The sequence below is a fragment of the Curcuma longa genome, chromosome 8 (genome assembly GCF_044706935.1).
Source record: "Curcuma longa cultivar G26 ecotype Majalengka, Jawa Barat chromosome 8, ITB_CL_G26_1.1, whole genome shotgun sequence".
Taxonomy (NCBI): Eukaryota; Viridiplantae; Streptophyta; class Magnoliopsida; order Zingiberales; family Zingiberaceae; genus Curcuma; species Curcuma longa.
This window is the reverse complement of record NC_133868.1, coordinates 532,226-559,394: the sequence shown is the minus strand read 5'-3', so window position 1 is coordinate 559,394 and position 27,169 is coordinate 532,226. Positions and strand designations below refer to the sequence as shown.

At 36.4% G+C, this 27,169-nt stretch overlaps 1 pseudogene; it reads left to right on the top strand.

Moving 5' to 3' along the window:
* Positions 1-48: 48 nt before the first annotated feature.
* Positions 49-4,586, top strand: LOC141833139 (endo-1,4-beta-xylanase 1-like; annotated as a pseudogene).
* Positions 4,587-27,169: the final 22,583 nt, after the last annotated feature.

The window sequence follows — 27,169 nt, the reverse complement described above, 5'->3', positions numbered from 1 at the left end:
TCATGTAATGTATGGTTGAGTGGCCGGGTAGGCCCTATAACATTATGTATGCAGGAAAGGTGAATTGTTTCAGAGGAAATGTTGCCAAAATTTTCGGGACCGTCTTCCGGGGCGTGACATCACTAGCGTAACGACAGAATTAATATTCCATCACTAATTGCGACAGATTTAATCTTTTGTCACTGATTTAGTGATGAAATTAATTTATCGTTGCTAAATTAGCGACAGAAGATTAAATCTGTCACTAATTAGTGACAAAAATAAAATTTTGTCCCTAGGTTTGCATTTTTAGGGTTTTCTGGCTAATTTTTCCCCTGCGCATTTTTAGGGTTTTTCTCCTCCTCGGCGATCTCGTAATCTCTCCTCTCGGCGTTGCCACCTTGGTCTCCTCCCCAAGCTTTGACTTTTCGCCCGTCTTTGAGCTCGTTGGCGTTACTCTCAGTAAGATCTACCCCCTTCATAAGATTCACGGAGTTAGGGTCGGCCTAGGCAAGCTCGTCAACGTCGGGGCAGGCCTAGGCGAGCTTGTCGATGTCGGCCTCGGCTTGGCCGAGCTCGCCGACCTTGGGCCCGGCCTAGCCGAGCTCGCCAACCATAGGCCTGACTTGGCCGAGGTCACAAAGTTGAGATCCGACCTAGTTGAGCTTGTCGAAGTTGATTTTCACTTGTTTACCAAATACAATAATAATCTTTAGAATTTTGTTAGTCTCAGTCAACACCACTAATTTATTTTGATGTATTTGAAAAAGGATATAAGTTTGATTTTGCATTTATTTTTTATGTCTGTATTAAGTGTTAGGAACTCAACATAATGGTGTCATATTTAAAGATAATTGACTATCAAAAAATTGAAATTGAAGTTGACTATCAAAAAATTAAAATAGACTTAGCAATATATTTAAAGATAATTGTGCCATATTTTATAGAAGGGCTAATAGTACACCCGACTATGATTCAAAATCGATGGTTCAAGGATTCAGAATCGTCAGTTCGATGGTTAGAACCGTCAGTTCAACAGTTCTTAGCAAGTCAACCCTTAACCGTCCTAAACAGTTACAGTTCACAGTTCAGAACCGCCAGTTCATAGTTTATCACAGTTCAATACTATTATACTAAAAAAATTAAATTATAAATTTATTAAAAAAATAAAAATAAAAAAGGATTTATACTTGTTTAAGTTGCCTACATATCCCCTTATAGTATAGGGAATCAAAATTCATGTAGTTCTCTTAATTGTTTACCCTTTTACAGTAAGAAGTGGCATTGCACTACTCACTTTTGTTTTCTATTCCTGTAGTATTTGTTCCTTTGATATCAAATTTTTTGACTTTATCATTTGAATGTTGCATTCCTTAGATTCCTTTTTTGGCTCTGGTTCAATCGTCGTGTAATACTCGAGCTTCTAATGAGTCAGGAGACAAATTCGATTGTCGTTCATCCAATATGTTACCGTTAGCATTGAATGTTTGTTCCACAACAACTGGTAACACTGGACAAGTTAAAGTTTCTTTGGCAATCATGGATAAGATGGGAAAGATTTGAGCCTTCTGTGACCACTACTTTAGGATATCGAAATCTGCTTTGTTATCTACTTTATTAAAAATCAAAAGAAGCTATAAAATAATTCTCAAGTTCCTCTATGGAACTTGAGGAACCTCGTGGATATTTTGTTTGCTCTTTTAATAAAAGTTATACTTTTGTGAGTTTTAAATGATTACTACTAGTATTTTGTGTTTCAGAAATATTAGTTTGTATTCCATATTTTATATTATATTCTTTATAAATATCATATAACTAATTTCTAATATTAAATATAATATTACGATCAAGAGAAAAAGAATTTTTAAATATAATTAAATGTCATAATATAAAATTAATATTTCTTATAAAACCTTTAATTTATATCCAGGGTCTCAAGCAAATGCAACTAAATAAATTTTAGGAATAAAAAAAATATTTTTCTCATTTCGCTTTCATTGTTAATACTACATTATAAAATTTTATTTAAACTAAATGAGAAGTAGAATAATACAAATTAAAAAGTATTCGATTGCATCATTAAATAGTTTTAAATTTTCTCATCAAACTGAGACTTCTTTGTGGGTCTTATTCTTGAATCTCTTGAAATGACTTGCCCGGCTAGAATCTAAAAACACTAATAGTTATATCTGAGAGATGATAGATTTACATTCTATCTTACAAGGCATGGATAAAAACACCAAATGGATCTTTATTTCCTTTCTTACTTGCACTCGACTATGGCTCTATATAAGACACATCATATTTTTTAAATGGTCGTGCCATGTTGATATAATTTGTATTTGGAAAGAGTGAGGGACCACTGAGTCCATCTAACATGTATTTTTGCTGTCTGTTAATTTTCTATTTCTTGAAAATGCTTGGTTAATTTATAAGGACCTTCGGTCTTTGCCAGCATCATAACAATTTTGTTATTCTTTTCACTGTCGGTTCTTTCATGTTCTTTTGGTCATCCTTTTTTTTTTTTTTTTCTTTTCTGGTGAATTCCTGCTATATGAGTACTAGTTTTATTTGGTGTTTGTCATCCTCAGGCGTGACATAACAAGCATGACTGAGTGGGAGGTTGTAGACAAGATGTTCATTTATTTTTGAGGATACATGCTATCTTGCAGGTTGATTCAGAGGATGCTAATGTAATCAGAAACAACAATCTCACTGATGGTCTTAACCAGTGGAATTCTCTAGGCTCATGCAGGCTGAGCATTTGTACACATCCACAGAGCTTCTCTCCAGTGGAGTATTCTCTTGGTTTTTATCAGCCACAAAACAATAGATATATCCTGACAACAAATCGCACAGAAACATGGATGGGCCCTTCCCAGATAATAACAAAAAGGATCAAGTTACATGTTACTTACCAAGTTGTTGCTTGGGTACGTCTAGGTTCCGGAGCTAGTGGTCCTCAGAATGTGAATATAGCAATTAATATAGACAATCAGTGGGTTAATGGGGGACAAGTGGAGGCAAATAATGACAGATGGTACAAGATTAGAGGATCATTCAGGATTGAGAAAAAACCATCCAAAGTAGTAGTTTATGCTCAAGGACCCGCACCAGGTGTTGACTTGATGATGTCAGAAGCACAGATACTTCCTGTTAATAGGAAGACAGAGATATAAATTTCTTAAGGAAAAAGCTGATAAGGTACTTACACCAATTTCTAGTGTTTATTGTATGTATCACTACAACTTATGATTCTATTTTGTGTACCTTTTAATTCCATATTCTAATTCTAGTATTGTATTGGAAAGACAATTTTTGTTTATAGTTCTTCATACATTGATGTGCAGATAAGGAAGCGGGATATTGTCCTTAAATTTATAGGATTTCATGAAGATCTTGCTGGTGCATCTCTGAAGATTCATCAAATTGAGAACAGCTTTCCTATTGGGGCTTGTATTAGTAGATCGAACATTGAGAATGAGGAATATGTTGATTTCTTTTTGAAGAACTTTAATTGGGCTGTATTTGGGAATGAGTTGAAATGGTACCATACAGAGCCACAGAGAGGACATTTCAATTATAAAGATGCAGATGAGTTGTTGGATTTCTGTCAGAAACATGGAAAACAGACAAGGGGCCACTGCATTTTTTGGGAGGTAGAGGATGCTGTCCAGCCATGGCTGCTATCGTTGAGCAATATTGAGCTGAGGGAAGCTGTCCAGAATCGCCTTCAAGGGTTACTAACCAGGTATAGAGGGATGTTTAAGCACTATGATGTTAACAATGAGATGCTCCATGGATCATTCTTCCAAGATAGACTTGGAAAAGATATCAGAGCATACATGTTTCGTGAAACCCATCATCTTGATCCATCTGCTGTGCTCTATGTTAATGATTACAATGTAGAAGATGGATGTGATCCAAAGTCGACACCTGAAAGGTTGATTGATCAAATTCTTGATTTACAGGAATCTGGTGCACCTGTAGGGGGGATTGGTATACAATGTCACATTAGCCACCCAGTTGGAGAAATCATATGTGATGCACTTGACAAGCTGGCTGTATTAGGTCTCCCGATTTGGTTGACTGAATTAGATGTCTCTGCAGTAAATGAACATGTTCGAGCAGATGACTTGGAGGTTGTTCTTCGAGAAGCCTTTGCACATCCTGCTATTGAAGGAGTCATGCTTTGGAGTTTCTGGGAACTGTTCACCTGCAGGGATCATTGTCATTTAGTTAATGCAGAAGGAGACATAAATGAAGCTGGTAAACGGTTCCTTGCTCTGAAGAATGAGTGGTTATCTCATGCCGATGGCAAGATTGATGCTTCAGGTGAATTCAAGTTTAGAGGATATCATGGTACATACTCTATTGAAATAAATACGAAGTTTAAGAGCATATCCAGATCATTTAAAGTTGAAAAGGGAGATTCTCCTCTTGTAGTGATAATCAATTCATAGTTTCATGGCCATTTAAGGTATGAATTTTTTTTTTTTTTTTTGAGAAAGATTTGACGCTTTTGGGTGTCTTTGTTTGTACACTATCGAGCAACTAAGTGCTTTTTTGTTGGGTAAAAGATGAAAGGGAGATTCTTGAGACGTAAAACATCAGAATTTGATTTTTAATTTTGAAGTAATTAAATTCTATTTGCTATTTGTCTTCTACTATCAAGAGAATATTGGTGCCCAAGGAGCATTTGATGTCAGATATTCTCCATCAATTTTAAATAGAGGAATATTAGGAAGATTACGATAGCTTTTGTACGCAATGAGGATAGACTTATTTAGATTTCTATTTGTTTTTGTTATCATACCATATAAATTGATTTGTCTTTGTGAAGTAGCTTTAAGGTTAAATCGGATTATACTGATCTTTGTTTTTTTTTTCAGTGGGTGTTTGTGTTTATCATTGTGGTTCGAAAGAAATTTATTGGTTGCACATAATGTATTTTCTATATTGTTTTCACTTGTCGAAGTTCGATTGTGTAGTTTCTTCATTTCATGGTGGTAATTTTGCAGTTTGTGTATTAATCTGACCTTTAGAGGGTGACTTGAGGTGGTAGGTTCAAGCATCTATTTTTTTTTTGGAGTAACTTCTATCAATAATGACCATTTGATAGTGACTGTATCAAAAGGTTGTGCAATGACAAGTCTTGTAAGGAGCATCTAGGATTCTTAGTAGATATAGCAGTCGACAAAGGATATCAAATTGTGTCTAAGCATGAAAGAAACTTCAAAAAAACATTGGTAGGTTCTCTCCCTATTTAAATCTTATTTTTCAGTGAAAATTAAGGATGTTAAATTATTGACAAGAGGATTACCATGGTAATCTTCTTTACAAAGACAATATTAAAATGACGAGATTGGTTGATGGAGGTAAGAGTCATCAATTCCATCAATTACCATGGTTCTCTGTTAAAGAATGCATTTGCTTATATAAGAGTAATATCACCAGTCATGTCCATCTTAGAAGTAGGTTGTATAAGCCAAACATTGCAGATGAGAGAGATCAATTAGGATTTGAGTAGTTTTTGAAGCCTAAGTTTGTCAAGAATTCTGGAGGTTTTGTAAGGTGACTTAATGTAACACCATTTGGTTGGTAGGATTGGAAAACCTCATTCCACTAGCAAAATAAAATTGACAATGTAAAAACAAAGGTGAGCTGTAGTAGCATTGCATGTGCCGGTTGAAATCATGATTCCTCGAGACAATGGTCTCTCTCTCTCATGGCTGATATTAGCTATGGCAATGAAAAGAACATGAGATGAGACTGAAATACAAATGGGAAGTAAATGAAGAGCATCTATGACAGAGTAGGGGAGATAGATGGAGCGATAACCATCATTCTTCTGTTTGTCCCACTCCTAGCTAATCAACAAGATTCATGGTCGGGACTAATGAGATGCTCGCATGATGGAATTGAGAGGCATGATTGCATGAAGGAATTAATTAATTAATTACTTATTAACTAATTCAAATTTATTAGGGTAAAATTTAAAGGGATGCTCTTTATTTCTATTATAGTCAAAGGAACGTCCCATGTTGAAAAGTATTAAAATGATGTTGTCACCCTATATTTTCTTCCCTAATTACTTTTTTTTACTGTTAGGACAAATTGAAGAAATGAGAGATTACAAGAATTGAGCATACGAGAGCAAAGACAACAAATATATGTCTTCTCGTGCCTCTAAACCCTTGTTTATATATAGCTTTTATTTGCATCGAGTTTAATTACTATTTTGCAATATTTGTCGCCATAAGTTGATTACGAAAAGGCCACTAGTTGATTGCTTTGGTTATTGATGATGGTTACTGTCAAATTAGACCAACAACTCTTTATTGTTTTTACCTTTGTTACAAATCAAGTCCAATTGATTGTTTACGAATATCAATCGACTACTGTAATAATAACCGGTAAGGATCTTGTAATTGCTTACAATCATTGTCAAATAACGACTCTATTTCCATTGTTTCCTTTAAGAAGTCTACTATTTTAATCGGCTGCTCCTAAATCAATCAACTGCTCTATCGACTGCTTTAATATACCAGTTAATTCAATACTCTAAAGTTTGAACATCATGGAGTGAATGCCTCGTGAATTATAGTATTAGATTTGAGATTTTACCAATTAACTAATAATAAATCATCAATTGACCGCTTCATCTGAATTTAGAATATTTTGAACAGAATATCCGATTCTATTTTTGGTTTCTGGTTAAGTCTTGATTAGTCGACAAATATTTATACACCTGATCATCTGAGTTGACTTCTAAGTCCATGCCTATCTTTTCCCTTCCTTCTAAATTACAAACTTACTTAGGACTTGCCTTTACTTGTTAAGAGATTTTTCATACCTATGGGACTCCTTGTGTCTCTAAGTTTTCATCTTGCTAACAAGCTTCTTCATGCTTCCAGGACTTCATCTTGCCAAAAAACTTCCTCGTGCTTATGGGACCTCATCTTGCGTAGAAGCTTCCTCATGCTTTTGGGACTTCATTTGTGTAGCATCTAGTCTTTAACCTACTGGGTCTTCATTACCAAGTGTCTACTTGGTCTTCATTGCCTAACATTCAGTCCTCGACCTACTACAACTCTATTGCCAATTTCCTACTTGGACTTCCAATGTTGCCCTTGCAACTTATGTCAAGCTTGTCTACACATTCACACTTGACATTCATATTAGATCGTATAGTTGCCTAGCTTAAAATTTATCCAAACCTCAAGACATATGCTTAGGGTGAGTGCACTAACAATCTCCCCTATTTCATTTTTTTCCCAATGGTTAAAGAAGGGTGGGTGCCAATAAAGACAAGGCGAAGGCGGGTGGCTTGCAGAATGAACAAGATGCAAAGAATAAGAAGTGGGTGGACTTATTCTCTAAGACAAGACTAAGATGAAACTGTATTGTATTCGTCCAACCAATCGTGGACTGTGTTGTCCTCACAAGGGGATGTGAAACTTGTTGAAGAGGATGTGGTTCTATCTTGTCAGAAGATTCCTTAGCTGTTTTCTTGGATGGCAAGCTGTGATAGATCTGGCCAACTGATGGATGGTTTCGTATAAATTGTAGGTACACCATAGTTTGTGGTTAATCTTTAAATTTGACTGCAGAAATGAGGGATAGGTTGGCAAACCCCTGAACACTAACCAACTTACAAAGAACAAAGGCAGAGTGACTTTGCTAGGGTCTCGGCGGAAGCAACTATATCTAAGGAACTATAACAATTCCTAGTTACTCGTCACTCGGGAGACTATCAATCAAAGCATGACACACAAGAAGAGCTGCTAAGGGACAAGGACTATGAAGCCAACAACCAACAACAGGGAGGAAACGTAGCACAGGGGCAGATGATGAGTACATCAGCAAGAAAGAAGACTGCAACTCAGCCGGAGGTCACTGGACCAATGTTATCAGATTGCCAAATTGATGTGCCAATCGTGCAGGTTGAGCAGTCATTACAACAACAACATTAGTCAAACAAGATGGATGGCCTTGTGGGTGATAAGTGGGGCAAAGTAAGCATGCCAAATACCACAAAGATGCAAACACATGCAAGGTCAGCGCGAGGTTTCAGAAACAGGCAGAATGCAGGTTTGTCAGTTATCCGCTCAAAACTAGGAGAAGCGATAGGCTATTACTGGGAGGCACAACAGTGATACCAAGGGCCAAAGACATTCAAGGGACCAACTAGTAGCACTTGAAGAGATGGCACATAGTGCTGGCACAAGGATTTTTGCAGTTGGCATGGAGGATGAAACAAAGTTTGGCACACAGTGGCATAGACAAGGAAGCCAGTATGGGGATATCAGTAAAAGGAAAGGGAAGCAATTGGTCAAGGGATGACATCCACCGTCACCAAACCTATGACGATTGCTACATGGAACATCAGGGGCTTCAACAAGCCCCTAGAATAGAAGGCAGTTGAACACTTTCTTAATTCAGAAGCATCAAATAACAGTATTAGGACTGCTTGACAAGGTTCTGGTTTCATCATTTTCAAGTTGCACATGACACTATGGGCATGTCAAGAAGTATAATGATGCTAGTTTGGGATCAAGACAGAGTTAACTTAAGCATCTTGGAGTGGCGTGAATAGCTAGTTCACTTCAAAATCCAGTGCCGGATTACACAAGTTTGCATCATGGTCGCTTTTGTGTATAGAAGTATAGAAGGCTCCCTATTATTGGCAGAAGTAGGGCTGAGCAAGCGGTTCAAAACTGAACCAACCAAACTGGTTCAACCGAAATCGAACAAATATAATTTTTTTCAATCTAACCGAACTGACCGATCTTTCCAATAAAAATTGAGAAAATCAAATCGATAAAATATCAGTTAATTTAGTTTTTAACCAAATTAATTGAACTTTATATGGCTAATCATGTGACACGGCTGTGTCTCCACGTGACATGGTCATGTTAGGAGACACAGTAAGATCGTAACATCGGTTTATTGAGTTTCACCAAATTAGAAATTTGAAAATTGAAATTGAATTGAATTATCCGAAATAATCGATATTTTAAAAAAAAATCAAACTGAATTTTTAAATTCAATTGATTAATTTAGTTTAATTGAATTTTTACTCAATCTCTAGGTAGAAGATCCTTATGGGCTTGAATACAATTCATTGGCAATGAAGTGGTAGAGCCATGGCTTTTGATAGGGGATTTTAATTCAGTGCTATCACCTGAGGATAAGCAAAAGGAGGGATGTTTGCAACATCTTATGAAACTATGATTTCCTAAATTTTGTCACTACAAATGCAATAGAAGACCTGAATTCACTTGGATGCAAGTATACCTGGACCAATGGGTATATATGTTTCAAACTTGATTGGAGGCCAACTTGAGATGTTTTGCAAATTTCTTGTCTCCTTCCTGATCACTCCTCATTCCTAATCAACATCATGATGGATTCACAAAGGATAAAGAATCCATTTAAATTTTACAATATGTGGGCTAACCATGAAAAATTGTTGCAGTTGGTGGAAGAAGCACGGAATACCAATGTTATTGGCATGGAATAATACCCTCTCAAACAAAAGCTACACTGCTCGAAGGCAAAACCGATTACTCTTAACAAACAACACTACAGAATATTTCTGAGAGAGTTCTCTGCGTGCCAAAGTGGAATTGGAACTGCCCAATTAACTGGATTGATTAATGGCAGCATGGAAGCGGTGTACATGGAACTGGTTCAACAAGCAACTAGGTTGAGTGAAGCTGAATTTTCCTTTTACCCCCAGTGTGTCAAAAATAGGAATTTCAAGGCAGTTGACAGGAATACAAGATTCTTTCATGCACTGATCAAGAGGAATAATAAGAGGAATGAAATTGTGGCATTTCAAAGGAATACAAGAAAACTCACAAGTTGCTAGAATAATGTAGTGGCTGAGTTTGTGCAACACTTTCAATCTCTGCCAGGGACAACTCAAGACCAACCTTACTAGCAAACATTTTCAATCATGGGAGAACAATTATAGCAACACACGGTGCCCAACTCATCAAGCCAGTTACTCAAGATGAAATCAAGCATTCATTGTTCAGTATTGGTGATGAAAGAGTCCCAGGGTCAGATGGGTATGGAGTCGAATTTTATAAATAGGTTTGGAATGTGATCCAACATAATTTCCAAACGACCATATCAGAATTCTTTCAAACAGAAAAATTGCTCAAAGGAATGAAATCACACCCTCATTGCCTTAATTCCCAAAACATGACATGCAGCCACAATAGGAGACTTCATGCCCATCTCTTATTGCAATGTCTTCTACAAGGTTATTCCAAGGCATTGGTAGGAAGGATAGTTGATATAAGTACTCCACCAAGAACAGGTTGCATTTGTCATAGGTAATAGTTGATAATATTCACCTTGCACAACAATTGCTCAAGAGATACATAAGGAAAAGGATCTCACTCAGGCATATACTAAAAATTGATCTAAAAAAGGCCTTCGATTCTTGGCTACTCTACATAGTTTGTGTCCTATTTTTTACAGTGCATCAGCACAACATTTTTAGTTACTATCAATGGTGGAGTATATGGACACTTCAAAGGAGCTAGGGGATTTGGGAAGGGAGATCCACTCTCACCATACCTATTTGATCTGTGCATTGAAGTGTTTTCCCATATGCTACAACAGATTGCATCAGGTTGCATCAGGCTCGGAATTCCATTACTATCCTGAATATGCAGGACAACAAATAACTCTCCTTGCTTGTGCTAATGACCTTCTACTCTTTGTGATAGGAGATATTACATCAGTGGGGTCATTGGTCACTTGCTTGGAGCAATTTGGGAGCATGGCTGGGCTACATACAAATCGCATGAAGTCTAAGATCTATATGTTGGTGTAGGAGATATTAAATAATCGAACCTGTATTTTGATATTGACAAAAGGTTTAAAGTTAAGATCTTGTAATTTATAACTTTGTTAAGATAGAACATAAGTTTCTATTTAGTTCACAATCCTTGTAGGATTGCTACTATAAGGCCCGTAACCCACTCTTGAATTACCTCAATGGGAAAATCACTAATAACCTCCTTTCGAAAAACTCCTGGAAAGAGGATGCAATTACAAGATGTAGAGACTTATAGCAAGAATACAAATCTCTTAATTACAAAATGAAATAATAAATAACCGACAATAAGTTGGATGTAGCGTATTAGTATGTTGTTAGAGAGCTTCTTAGCGCAGTTGCAACATAACTTTGGGCGAGTAGAACAGTAGCAGAGAAGGACTAGACGTTCAGAATTGTTATTTAGTCTGGGAACTCGAGGCTTCTTGTATAGGTGATATTTAGTCGAGTGAACAGTTGACTGATCTCTTTCAGTTGATTGAACCATCTAGGCGACTCTACCTCAAGTTGCCTTGTATGCTTTGATCCGATCTAATCACTCCTGCCATATCTGTTTATTCAGTCGACTAATACTCCTGATCGGTAGATTGATCCCTGATATTTCCTTTGCTGCTCAATTCAGTCTCATCTGATTTGCTCTTTCCAAATGAGTTTAGTTGATTGAACATGTTTATTAGTCGATTGAACATTATTTTCCTTCTTTGATGATCTTGGTTAGATCTGTAGTTATCTGCCTAGTTCAGTCGATTGAATGCTCGATCGCTTGCTATTTAGTTGACTAAACTGATTGATTGATTGATTGATTGAACTTGCTGTTTACCTTCGGTCAATCTCAATTTTTGTTGACCTGAAAAAAATCAAATTAGTATAACAAGAATAGTAATCCTCCAAAACAAAATTAGTAATAAGTGTATGCATGAATTTATGTGACAGTCAAATTGTCTGATATCGATTTAGATAGAGATCTCCATTGATCTCTTTAGTTAGATCATCGCCTAAGGTAGTCTCAACTGAGATATATCCTTATTGTCTTCTAAAAAGAAAGACCTCTCTAGAACTTACCTCAACTTACCTACCAAATATCTAATCTACTTGACATGTTTAAACTTCTTCTACTCAATGTCCGATTAATCCACTAGGTCTTTCCATACTTGATGTCTGGTCTAGCTGACCTATCCAGTGTTCTATTGTCCGGTGTTTGGTTCTTCTGATCCATTGAGACTTTTCTGCCTAGTATCCGATCCAACTTACCTATTAGGCTTTTCTTGTTAAGTTATGCATACTTAACACATTCATCAATTCAAAAGTATATCTTAACTTTAAAGCGGTTCATACATCAAAATATATGAATGGTGCTACAAGCACCAGTAATTTTTCTCTTTTTGATTTATGACAACCATTTTAAAGCTAGGAGTAAATATGCAAAAATCATGCATTCTCCCTCTAGATGCATTTTCATTTTTCAAGTATCTTTAAAACTATCACTCTCCCTTTGGCTTACATAAAAAGTAGGAGTCTTATGAAACAAACAATTATCAGAACATAACATGTAGAATAAGCATTCATAATATTATAATAAAACCAACAAGTAATATAGTCAAAGCATGATAAGTTCACTGTAAGTCAAACTACAACCATAAGCTAGCAAAACTAAATCTAGACGATAGAGAAGGTTGTTGACTGATATGCTAGGCCTAGACAAATTCAAACATCTCATGCTGCTGCTACTGGGTAACCAAGGTAAGACATCTGTCGATACTCTCTAGATGTTCGTCGATCATATCTAGCCAACCATAAATCTACTAAAACTTTCCCTAAAAGTGTATACATGAGACTCTGGAGGGGGTGCCTTGTAGGACCGAGTTGAGCGCTAGAGGGGGGAGATCAATAACACGTTTGTCGCTTTTTCACTTGTTCGTAAAAACTATGAAAAATCAGAGTACAAAATGCAGCGAAAAGAAAGTATTGATACTTTTTTTTACTTGGTTCACAGCCACAGCTGCTACTCTAAGGTCCACGGTCCTTGACCGTTTTTGACAAGTAATTCACTATGTAACTCCCCTCTTACGAGAGAGAGTTTTCGCTTTTACAAAGATGTTAGGAATGGTAAACTTTTACTGTCCTAAAGATTTAAGTACAATAAAGCAAAAGTAAAATTACCAACTAAAAGAGTACAAGATTAGTGCAGAAGTCGGTGCAGGTCTTTGACGTTACGATGATGTTTCGGATGTGTTGGTCGTGCACAGAACTGTCGTTGTAGTAGCGTTTTATATTGTATTAGGGTTTCCCCTTGTAGCTGCTTATATAGGTTGATCCAGACATCTAGAACTCCTTCCTGACACCATATCATCCCGTCGATCTACTTCCGATGCTGACTCAACATCTTTTAAGCACCTGTATCCCTTCTGAGTATCTGGATGTTAATGTGGAGATTACTGGATCAACTTTGACTCTGTAATGCCTAATCCATCTCTGGGTGCTTAGAGCCTTTCCGGGGGCTTAGAGGCTGAGGTGTCCCAACCATTAGGAACTTGCCACCTCATACGCCTCGCTGGCCCAATCGACTGATGCTCGGGCGCCTGGATCTCTTCAAGGTGATGGGGTCATCCGATCGCTCGGATCTAGATAGGGGTGCTTGAAATCTAAAATTTCAGTTCCTCCTTTTCTGCATCATAAGGTTAGTCCAAAACAAATAAAGTAAGAAATTGACAGTTTTAGCAACTGTCTGGTCTTAACTTTTGGATTTCGAGTTGAAATCGTAGGTTAGACCGACGCCTATTGTTCCCTTCCTCGGAATGCGTCTTCATCCACTCCTCTTGGGAAAAATTTATCTTTGCTAATCTGGTCCTCCAAACCTATTGGACTTTTGCTCAGCATTTAACCCTCAACCCCCAAGACTTCCATCGCTAGACGTCCGGTCCTCCAAACCTACTTAGATTTTCTCGCCTGATGCTTTGATCTGTTAAGTCTTCTTGTCTAGTCCTCCTGATCAGGACTTCCTTATCTAGTCCTCTTAATCAGGACTTCCATGTCCAATCCTCTAGACTAGGACTTCCTTTGCCCAGCCATAACTAGGACTTTTCTATACTACTTACACACTCAGTCGAGCTCATTTGTTAACTTCACAAACTTAATTTGAACCATTTGCCATTATCAAAACTCTGATTTGATCATCTAGTGCTCCTTGCACCAACAATTTTTTCCTTTTTAATTATGGCAACTTCGGTTCAAAGTTAAGTATAAAACTTCCTTTTAAAAGTAAAGCTAAAAAAACTTCCAAATCAAAAAAACTTCTGACTCCTCCTTAACTCACTCTCGCCCCCTGAAATTAAGATATACTTAAATAAAATTTTGAAAATAAAATTTTTCTTTCCCCCTTAACTTGACATGGTTCTTTTTAATTTGTCAATTTAGTCAAGAACCATCCAAGTAATACTTAATATTTTTCAATTTGAAAATATTTTCTAAAAAATACTTTGTAAATAATCCTTTGCTTGCAAAACACTCTTAATTGTGCTTCTCTTAAAAAATATTAAGATTTTAACATTTTAAATATTTTTAAAGGAAAATAATTTTACATAAAAACACTTTGAAATAAGAGAAAGTAATTTTCAAAAGAACCACTTTAAAATAATTTTGAAGACTTTGATGTTTATGCTCCACTTGTTTAGAAAAATTTAAAATTAATTATTTAACTTTGAAATTTATTTACACTCTCTCTCCCCCTTTGACATAATAAAAAATAAATATCGAGGGATATTCTTGAAAAATTTGCAAAAACACAAATAAAACTTCAATTAGAATAGCAAAATTTGAGTTTGAGTCCAAGCATGATGTCTATATAATATATAAAAAATTAGCTTAAAAATTTTATCCGTACTCACATATGTAACTCATTGTTATTAGCTGACTATCAGAAGATAGCAGTTTTTACTAAGTTAGTCAAATTAAGTACAATTTTCTAACTAATCTTTTACTATGAAGGAACACTTAACCTGATCCATATTTGTACGTATTTTTAGTCTAGATTTATTTTGATGCACTAACATAAGCATAAAAAATCTAGCCTTTTATCCTATGCATCTTACACCGTTCTATGTTTCATAATACACAAATAAGTTATAGTGTGTTTTGTGAGATGCGATTAGCCTAAATCTATAGGTGCATAATTTCTACTAGGAGTGCCTAGGCTAAGCCCAGATTTTCCTTTAATTTTGAAATTATAACTTTGAAAATATTTTTTCTAAAACTAAGTTTTTCAAAAAAAATCATAAGTGAATAATTTTGAAAATTTTTGAAAATATAAATAATAATAGATTTGAAAATATTTGTAACATAAAGATAATTTAAAAATTTAAAACTTTGTCTACTAAGCTCAATTCTAATTATCTTCAGAGTATGCTGAACTCAGATTCAGGGAGGGTTTGTAAAGATGTTAGCTAGGTTTGATTTGGACTCAACATAGTCGAGTACAATTTCTTCCTTAGTGACATGGTCCCTAACAAAATAATGTTTGACTTCTATATATTTGGTTATAGAGTGATGAATTAGATTTTTTTTAGTTAAGTTGATTGAATTAATATTGTCAATTAAGACTTTAGTATTGTGGTATTTAGATTAAAGTCCATTAATGTGTGCATCATCCAAAGTAATTGTGCAATATATTCCTGTCCATTGTTATGTACTTTGTTTCAGTAGTAGATAGTGCAACATATTTTTGCTTTCTGCTACATTAGCTGACTAGACATGGTCTTATTTCCTGATCTATTTTTCTTTGTGTTGTAAGAATTAGTCCTCCACATCCTCCACTTGTACTTTTTCTATCTAGTTTACAATCAGCATAGTTTAAGCCAGAGTACCATACTAATTCAAAGTTATTACTCCTAGGGTACTACATTCCTACATTTAGTATTCCCTTAAATACCTAAGTATTCTTTTTACTAATGTGAGGTGGGATTCCTTAGCATTTGATTGGTATCTAACACATATACCAACTGCAAATAAAATATCAGGTCGACCTGCAGTTAGTATAGTAGACTCCCTATTATACTCCCATAGTATTTTAAGTCTACTTGTTTTCTTTCTGAGTTACTATCAATATTTACATTTATTACTATGAATATTTTTATTTCTTTTTTACTTTCCATGCCAAATTTTTTAATTAGGTATTTATCATATTTAGTTTGATAAATGTAGTTATCATCTTTAGTCTGTTTAATTTGCAACCCTAAGAAAAAGTGTAACTCACATACCCAACTCATTTTCATTAGTTCAACAAATTCATTTATGAATTTAGTGTTAGCTGAACCGAAAATGATGCCATCTACATAGATTTGGGCTATAAAGAAATCCTTTTCTGTAATTTTAGCAAATAACGAGGGGTCAATTTATCCTTGGTTAAAACCCTTAGATACTAGGTATGTTGATAATCTTTCATGTCATGCCCTAGGTGTTTGTTTGAACTTGTATAAGACTTTCTTTAGTTTGAAAATATAATTTAGATGATCTTTATCTTCAAACTCAGGTAGTTGATCTATATAGACTTCTTCTTTAATGAACTCATTCAAGAATGCAGACTTTATATCCATTTAACAGAGCTTAAATCCTTTATGAGTTGCATATGCTAGTAGCATTATGATTTATTCAAGTCTAGCTACGGGTGCATATGTTTCGTCGTAGTTTAGTCGTTCTCCTTGGCTAAATCCTTTGGCTACTAATCCGATTTTATTTCTTACGACTTTCCCTTTTTCATATGTTTGATTCCTAAAAACTCATTTAGTTTCTATAATTGATTTGTTGTCTAACAGAGAAACTAAGTCTAATACTTGATTTCGTTTAAATTGTGTTAGTTCTTCTTGCATTACTATTATTCAGTCAGGGTCAAATAGGGCTTCTTCTATAGTTTTTAGTTCAATATTGGATATTAGTGTTATTTGACTCAGGTTTCTATAGGATGACCTAGTTCAAACTTCTAGGTTAGGATCACCCAATATTTGATCAGTTGGGTGATTGACTCTTAATTTGGGTGCTTGTCTGGTATCTGGTTCGATTAGATTTGGATCAATCCTATCTTCTAGTTCGGTTGTGTTTGAGTTGGGTTGAATTTCCTCATCTTCTTGGTTTTGTTGATTATTAAGTTATTCATTTGATTAATGTAACTTTCTTCATCGAATATTATATTTATAGTTTCTTCAACTTTTAGGGTATCCTTATTATAAACTCTATATGCCCTACTGGTTGTAGAATAACCTAAAAATATTTAACTTTTATAGGGTATCCTTATATACTCAATATGCCATATTGGTTGTAGAATAACCTAAAAATATTCCCTTAGTTGTTTTGGATGTAAATTTTCCTAAGTAATCTTTTGTGTTTAGTATGCGTACTTTACATCTAAATATTTTTAGATAATTTAAATTAGATATTTTATTATAGTATATTTTATAGGTAGTTTTATTACGATATTTATTAATTAATATCCTATTTTGAATATAACAGACTATGTTTATTGCCTAAGCTCAGAATTGATTGATTAATTTGTATTCATTTAACATTGTCTTAGATGCTTTTTGTAGAGTCTTATTTTTAATTTCTACTATTTTATTTTATTGTGGGGTTCTAGGACATGAGAACTCATGTGGTATCCATTAATTTGACAAAATTCATTAAACCTAACATTTTTAAAGTCTCCATCATGATCATTTCTTATTCTTTTAATTTTTATATCCTTTTCATTTTATATTAGTTTGTATAAGTTGGTAAATTTTTCAAAGATTTCATCTTTAGTTTTTAAGAATTTTACCTATGTGAATCTAGAGTAGTTATCAATTATTATTAAGCAGTGTTGGTTTCTCTTAGTGACTTAGCCTCATATGAGTCAAAGAGGTCTAAGTGTAGTAGTTCAAGTATTGAGTTTATTTGATTCAAGTTAGTTAATTTGTGAGTTGGTTTTGTTTATTTACTTTGTTGACAAGTATTATAAATTATGTTTTCTAGGTTAATTAACTTAGGTAGACTTTTGACTAATTCATTTTGACTTATCTTTAAGATAAGCCTTAAATGAGTATGACCCAATCTCCTGTACCACAACTTAATTTTTTTTATTGTGTCAATAGACACTTAGTTGAGGAGCTTGGTAGGTCGATTTTGTTGGAGAAGAAGAGGATTTGTGGGTATAGGTCGGCTTTCTCTCTGGTTTGTTTTTATAGCGCTTTATCAGTGGATTAATAGGGTTTATCAGTCGACTAATCCAGTGAATATTCTAATTTCCAAGGTGACTGAAACCTTTGTTTGTCCTTAAGTAAAACATGCAGTCTAAACTCAGGTGTGTGAACGATACAACATAATCCCTAGCAAATTTATCTAATCCTATCTATCAGTTTCATTAATGAGCAAAGATATATGTATTATCTCAATGTGGCCTAATCTAAAAGTTCTCCATGCGCTATGCAAAGTGACTCAACTCTAAAGTGTCAATTACCAATCCTAGTTATTTCATATATCCCACTATGTTTCCAAAGTCTCCGACACAAGAGTCACTTACCTACCACGCGAAAGTACCACCCCCCTAATACTTTAAATTGTTGACATAAAGTCTCAAAGAAGCACTCGTTGTCAAGGAAAGCTAATAGGTATTTCTTCAATAACCTCATGATCTCAAAAGGGTACATATTTAGTATTTTTCCAATAATCATTGTGTCTCAAAGGGATATCTTATTGCTTCAACTCTTTTTTTTTTCAAAAACCCTTCTTTTTTCCGTTTCGCATATTTTTTTTTCAAAAATTTCTTGACTCGAGTGTTTCTCTAATAATCAAAATGCAGCGAAGGTCCCCTAAAAAATCAAGATACTAGTCTAATGTATGAATCATAATTATTTTTGGATATATAAACTCTCAAGATCAAGTATAAAGTGAAAGTAAAATACTAAATAAGTAGGCCAATATCAAAATTATCCAACACAACGGTACTCATGTCATGCAACTACAGATAGAAAGAAATAAATCGCTAAAGATACGAGCATGCTTTTCACGAAAATATAGAGTTCATCATGTTAATGTCGTGTTATAAGAAGCAAACAAGTAAATGCATGATGAATATGATAAACATGATGATGCAACAAGGAAAATAATTAAAAGATGATGACTATAGCTTTTCTAAACTTAAAATATGCATTATTCTCGATGTAAGAAAGGATAGAAAACTCATGGAAGTGGATAGAGATGACCTAGAGATATATGTGCAAAGGGCTCATGGGTTTGGTTCCTTCAATGTGCTTGACGTGGTTGGTGCTCATTCCTCCTAAATTATTTAGCCTTGTACTCCAAGTATCCCGAACATACCTAAAAATCAAAACAAAGTGCTAAAATATCAAATCATAAAATAAAATTAAAATGAAAAATAAATTTGGATTGCCTCCTAAGACGTGCTTATTTTAGATCATAAGCTTAATCCCTATCAATCTCAATTTGGAGCATAGATAGTTGTGCTTCCCTCTTCTTTCAATAGGCTCCTTAAGAAAATATCTCTTAAATCTTATTTGTGTCAAAACAAGATACTTTATTACTCTCCTGCCACTGGCTCTTGACCCTTGATCAAATTCGCTTAACCTCAAAGGTGTAGGATCGAGAAAACATGCTAGAGGGGGGAGGGGGGGAGGGGGGGGGGGGGTGAATAACGTATTTACACTTTTTCTGATTTTCGATTATTTAAGCGGAAGCAAAAATACGGAAGCGAAAACTAAGCAGAAAAGAAAAGAGACAAACACACTTTTCTTTTACTTGGTTCATAGCCCAAGGTTGCTACTCCAAGGCCCACGGTCCTTGACCGTTTCCTACGGGCAATCCATTAAAACAACTTGCTTCTTACGGACGCAAGTTAATGATTACAAAACTCATGATTTTGGCAATAATAAGAATAAATACAAATTATGACTAAGTTACCAAAACTGATGCCGAATCTTGCTGGATCTTCAATTTCTGGCGAATTCGACGTAGCGGCGGCTTTTGAGATGCACGGGAACGAATAGGGCGCCAACGTCTCAAGAATAGCACGGAGGAATCATTGGAAAGTTGGTTCTTTTGGCTGCTGCTCGAGACATTCTTTTTATACTACACTCGAGTCGACTCCAATGGTATCTCGAGTCGACTCGAGTCCTACGTGACCTCTTCTTGATAGCTTTTTTTTTCCGCTCGTTATCCGCTATCTGAGTCGAGTCGAGTCGCCTTTCGAGTCGACTCCAATCTGATGTGGAGTCTTCCAGATAGATTTTGACTCTGAGTCGACTTCTGAGTCACCTTGAGTCAACTCAAGTCCCATCTGGTGGAGAACTGATCGCGCTAACTTCTGAATGCTGGCTGACTATGCTCGAGTCGACTCGAGCCTTCAATCGAGTTGACTTCAACAGTAAAACTTAGTCAGTTTTGCTCGGAGTCTACGTTATTCAGTTTTTCCAATCCTGCAAAAGTGTTAGTGAAATAATATGCAAAATAAATGTTTTAGAGTTAGTTCTTGGAACTTCCTCTGGGTCTTAACTTCAGGTCTCCAGTGAGACCCTGGGTTAGACCGACGCCTACTGTTTCCCTTGGGAACGCGTCCTCACCCACTCTTCTCAGGAGAATTTACCTGTTGCCAATCAAGTTCTCCTGACTCGTTGGACTTTTGCTCGGTTCTGTCTTCAGCCCCTAGGGTTTGTGCTACGGCTCGGTCCTCCCTGACCAGCCCAATCTGTTAGTGCAGGAAGCACTAGCAGGTCAAACCTATGTTTTGATTATGGAACTAGGATCAAGTTAAGTATGTGGTTTGACTAACCAGTTTGAAGTGAGTTTTCAGAGAACAGGTTAAAGTCCTAGTGTGGCTAGGCAAGAAGACTTGGCAGAGTCAACGTGCACCAGGCAAGATCTGGACTTGGGTCAGGAGGACCAAGTTGCAGAAGGCTGGACTTGGGTCAGGAGGACAAGTTACAGCAGAAGGCTGGACTGATCAGGAGGATCAGTTGCAGTTAAAGTCCTGGGGGGCAACGACAGAGCCGAGCACAAGTCCAACAAGTCAGGAGGACTTGGTTGGCATCAGGTAAATTCTCCCGAGTGGAGTGGGTGAAGACGCGTTCCTACGAGGAACTGTAGGCGCCGGTCTAACCCAGGATCTCACCGGAGATCCGAAGTTAAGACTCGGAGTTGGTTCAGCGAACCGACTCAATATCTTTTATATATGTTAAGCTAACTTTTGTGCAGGAAGAAAAGCCGACCAAAACAGGCCGAAAATCTGATTTTCGGACCTGGAGTCGACCCAGATGGGTTCTGGAGTCGACTCCAGCCGAATCAGCCGGAAGTCAAGGTTTGCGCGTCGAGTTGTCTGCCAAATCGGCCTGGAGTCGACTCAGATAACAATTTGAGTCGACCCAGAGTCAAAGTTAATCGTCTCTGCCGCCACCGCTGCTGGAGTCGACCCAGAACAAGCACAGAGTCGACCCAGAGTCAAGATTTGATCGTCTCCGCCACCAACGAAGCTGGAGTCGACCCAGAATGCAAGCTGAGTCGACCCAGGCGAGATAAACGTTAACAGAGATAAAGTTTGATCTGCCACCTCAGCTGGAGTCGACCCAGATGGCGATCTGAGTCGACTCAGGTCGACTATATAAGGCACCCGCGAGCAGGAGCCGAGCACTCACTCATTCTCGCTCTCATTCGCCTTCCCCGCGACCTCTGAGCTTCCAGTCTTCGACGTCGGTGCTGCACCTGCTTCAAGCTACTTCAACGGACACCGAGACGCCGAAGTCGCAACTCTGGGAAATCGAAAAATCGGTAATAAAAAGTGTACTTAAATTCCAGCAATCATTTTGTAATCGATTATTGTACCGGATTTTTTCGATATACTTGCTGCCATAAGGGGCAAGTATCTTAGTGGATTGCCCAAAGTAAACGGTCAAGGACCGTGGGCCTTGGAGTAGCAGCGTTGCGCTGTGAACCAAGTAAAAACAAACCGAGTCATTTACTTTCGTGCAATTAATTATCGCTTTCGCTATTATTAAGTAATCGCTTCCGTTTTCGTACTCGGGTTTTATTGGAAAATCGAAAAGCGTGCAAACATGCTATTCACCCCCCCTCTAGCGTGTTTTCCGATCCTACACAATCTTCTGCTACGACTCGATCCTCCAGATTAGTCCAATCTTCTGCTGCGGCTTGGTCCTCCAAACCAACCCAGACTTTTGCTATGGCTCGGTCCTCCATACCAGCCCAGACTTCACCTGGTGCTTCGACTCTGCCAAGGCTTCTGCCTGATCCTCCAGATCAGGACTTTCTAATGCCTAGCTTCCACTAGGACTTAGATCAAACCTGTGCTCCCTCCACACTTAGATTAATATCATAGTCCAACACATACTTAACTTGAACCTAGTGTCATTATCAAAACTAAGGTTCGATCTGCTGGTGCTCCCTGCACCAACAATCTCCCCTTTTTTGATTATGACAACTTAAGATTTCAAGTTAAGTTAAAATATTTTGAATAACTTAAATCATAAGTTTAACCAAAAGTAAAAAACTATGCATAAAGAAAAATAAAAATGCATGAAATGTATGGTTCCCCTAAATTCAGTCTCCCCCTGAATTAGTGCTTTGAAAATCCAAACATTTTAAAATTTCAATTTTCTCCCCCTGAATTTCATATCTCTTTAGAACAAGGAATCAAAAATTTGTTAAACTCAGGTTAACTTGAAATCTAAAATTTACTCTCCCCCTTTGACATAATCAAAAAAAATTTCTTAAGGATTTGAGTCCAAGCTTAATAAAAAATACTTAGACAAAAAAAAATTATCCTTGGGGCACGTGTTCAACTTGGATTTTAACTAACTACTAGAAAGTAAGAAGCTTGATCCAGTTAGCCAAGTGTAAGTGTATCACCCCAATATTGGGACACTTAACTTGATCAATTTTTATTTAAAGTCTAAGTAAGGTTCGATGCACTGACTTAAGCATCTTTGTACTTAGACTAGAATCCTATACATTTCACACCGTTCTATGTTTCATAAACACAAGCAAGTAACCTAGTGTGCTTTGTGAGATGTCCACCTAGATCTATAAGATCATGCTTTCTAGGGGTTTGAGTCTAGGCTAAGGCTAAAATATTCTTTCTTATATTTGAAAGATAATTTTAACAGAAAATACTTTTTTTAAAATAGTTAAGTAAAGTTTTGAAAGCCTTTTGAAAAATTATAATAGATTGAAAAATGATAGAAAAATTTGTGGGTTTTGAAAACTTCATTTTACTATTCTACTAAACATAAACCTAACCTCCTTCTTAATGTACTAAACTCTGACTCAGGTAGAGGTTTAGTGAATATGTCAGCTAAGTTTGATTTTGACTCGATATAGTCAAGTACAATCTCTTCCTTAGCGACATGGTCGCGTATGAAATGGTGTTTAACTTCTATATGTTTGGTCCGTGAATGATGTACTGGATTCTTAGTCAAATTGATTGTGCTTATATTATCAATTAATACTTTTGTGTTTTTGTATTCTAAGTTAAAATCAGTTAATGTGTGCATCATCCAGAGTAGTTGAGCAACACATTCACCTAGGGCTATATATTCAGCCTCAGTTGTAGATAATGCAACACAGTGTTGCTTTCTACTACACCAGCTGACTAGACAAGGACCCAAGAACTAGCATCCACCGCTTGTACTTTTGCGGTCTAGCTTGCAACCGGCGTAATCTGAGTCTGAATATCCAATTAGGTCAAAATTATTATTTCTAGGGTACCACATTCCTACAGTTAGTGTTCCTTTAATGTACCTTAGTATCTGCTTAACTGCGGTTAAGTGTGATTCTTTAGCATTAGCTTGGTACCTAGCACACATACCTACTACAAATAGTATATCAGGTCGACTTGCAGTTAGGTAAAATAGACTTCCTATTATGCTTCTATAGTATTTTACATCTACTTGTTTTCCATTTGGGTCACTATCTATGTTAGAGTTAATTGCTATTGGTGTGTTAATTTCTTTCAAAATTTCCATTCCAAATTTAAAAATTAAGTCTTTTGCATATTTACTTTGATAAATATAATTTTTGTCTTTTGTTTGTTTAATTTGAAGTCCTAAAAAGAAATGTAACTCTCCTACCCAACTTATTTCAAATTCATTTTTATTAATCTAATAAATTCTTTTAAGTATTTTGAATTTGTTGACCCAAAAATTATGTCATCGACATAAATTTGAGTAATGAAGAAGTCTTTATCTATGATTTTTATAAACAAAGACGGATCAATTTGTCCTTGCTGAAATCCTTTGGTTATTGATGAGCTCGGGTTTTAGGATATTTTGATGGATCATTTTGGAATTTTCTGTGAACAATTAAATGTTTAATCGACATAATTGGATTGTATTTGTGACATGGTGCATTTTTGGATGATTAATCTAATTTCTGTGATTTAATGGTTAATTTGGTATTAATTAAGCTTAATTCTTTGTAGGGTCGAAATTGAAGCATGATTGAGCTAAATTGGGACCGAGTTAAGCCAAGATTGATAAATTCTATTGGCCCAAACTTCATGATCAAGATTAGGGTTCAATGGGAGATGAAATCATGCTAATTGGAGCTTAAATGGACGAAATAGGCTAACTCAGGCTAAACCAACTTAATCAAGCCAGCTGTGAACAGTAGCAAGTTTAAAACCCAGCTTTAGCGAGAAGTGTACAGGGCCCGCGTCAAAGTTACTGTAGATCTTCGTCCTCGCGTTTCTTTTTCCTCTGTTTTTCGTTGTAGCGTAGCCAGATCTTCGGATTTCTCTCTTCTACATCAATCTCTAGCTTCCAGAGACGATCACAAGCATAGTTTGGCAAGCAATTGGAGGTGGAATCGCATGGTAAGGGTTTCACCAGAGCTCGGTTCCGCTGAATGAATTAAGTTGAGTTTTCCAGATCTAATCTGATCGAAGCTATCAAATCCATTCGGAGGGGTTCTTTGAGGATTCTTGAAGCTTTTTGAGCATTTAATTGTAAGAGATTTGAGTGTTGGGTTTTTCCAGGCCGCAAAAATTTACTTTTGCGTTGCGGAAACCCCGGAAACCCATGCCAAAAGGATCCGTGCGAAAACATAAAATTACACATACATGTTTTCTATCCTAGATCTACTTTAGATCTACATGTTTAGAGTATTACCCTTGATGCGTATCCCTTCGCTTATCCCGCTCGTCCAAAAGATGCATCGTCGGATCTCGAGGGAGTCAAGTGTACTCCCCTCTATGTGTATCCACACGGACAAGGATGGAGACCAAAAACCTCTAGAGTGTGCTAGCACCCTTGAAGGTTTCGGCCAAGGATTGGAGGAGAGGGAGAAGAGAAGAGCAAGAGCAAGGAGGAAGAAGCAATGAAGTGAGAATGAATGAAAAATTCAATCCTCATTCACATAAGTGGCCGACCACTTCAAGTGGGGAGGGGGTTACAACTCCTCCCTTAATGCCATGAGTTACACAACCATTTGGTAACTCCCATGAGGTGGCATGCTTGATGATGTGGAGCATCATCATTGGCCATCACTTATGCCACCTCACCTTGAAGTCATTTGGTCAAGTCAAACATTGACCATGAGGTGGCATAAGTCAAGTCAACCTTGACCATGACATGGCATAAAGTCAAGTCAAACTTGACCATGATGTGGCATAAAGTCAAGTCAAACTTGACCATCAAGTCAAGTCAAACTTGACCATTAAGTCTTCCTTCTCAAGTCAAGTCAAACTTGACTTCTAATCTCCCAAGGTTGATCAAATCAACTCAACTAGTCTAGTTTGGATTACACTTAACCCAACTTGATTCATCACATGAATCTAATCCTCTTGGTTCATCATATGAACCTAATCTCCATCTAATTGCCCTTTGTGTGTGACCCTATAGGTTCTTGTAACGTTGGCAATGCTTCTAAACCGATTTAGAAACATAAACAATGAGCGGTATCTAGCAACACATCATTGCTACCCAAGTTACAAGAATGTTGAGATCCAACATCACCATTGTGACTACCAATTGTGACTCTCACAATATGTGACCATGTCCTTCTATCCTTGATATCATGATTGATCAAACCGAGGCATAGACCGTGTCATCCTCTAATCAATCTATGTCTTGAACTCCAAGTAGACTCACTACAATCAAATGAGCTCAACATCTCATGTTGACTTATTTGGGCATGGTCATGCACTTTGGTGGTCTCACTCTATCAAGAACTATGATATCACTCCCGTTATATAGGAGGGATAGATCCCATCTACATCACTCACATCCCTCCACATAATTTGTTACATACCCGGTAATCGCCTTTATAGTCCACCCATTTACGGGTGACGTTTGACGAAGCCAAAGTATGCAACTCCTTATGTTGGGAACCATGGTGACTTCAGGTCCAAGGACTAATAGTCATACTAATAGCCACATGAGAAAGTATATGACACTCATATAACGATCCATGATACTTTCTCATGGCGGGTCATTCAGTATACATTCTCCAATGCATACCCATGTGTCAACTTGATATCTCATATCCATGACTTGTGAGATCAAGTCATCGTGTTGACCTACATGCTAGTCTCGTCACATTAACATTGTCCCTGAATGTTAATACTTGACTAGGAATCATTAAGAGTAGTGTTCTCTATATCATCTCACCATCGATTCAACCAATCGATTGATATAGATATGAACCATCTACTCAAGGACGTTATTATACTTAGTTATTTGGCACCAATACAAGTAAGTATAATAACCACAAAGAAATGAAATATGATACAATGAGTCCATACATCAATCATCACATGATTGGCTCTAGGGCTCTCACTAACAGTATTGTGCTTTAGATTGAACCCATGTTTCTGAGTTTTATTTTTTAGGTTATTCCTGTTGTAATTGTTTTATGGTCTTGCTTTTAATTGTTGCTTTTGTTTCTTTCTTCAATTACTACATAGTTTCTTGTTTTCAATTTCATGTTTCTTTTCATTTACGTTGAAAAACACCAAAACCCTCATTCATATAGAAAAACCCAAAAAAAAATGACATCCTAGCTTGATTTATGCAACTTTCTACTAGTCCTTGGAAAAATATGACTCGTGGCCCTTATATTACATTTGTTTGTGAGCTAAGCGTTTTCGATTATAAATTCTAATTTGATGTTCACTCGTGACACTAGTTGTAGGCTCTATCAGTTACTAAGTAGGTTGAAAGTCTTTCATACCATGCTCTAGGAGCTTGTTTAAGTCCATATAGAACTTTCTTTAGTTTGAAGACATGATCAAGATGATCTTTGTCTTCAAATCCTGGTGGTTGACATACGTAGACTTCTTCTTTTATG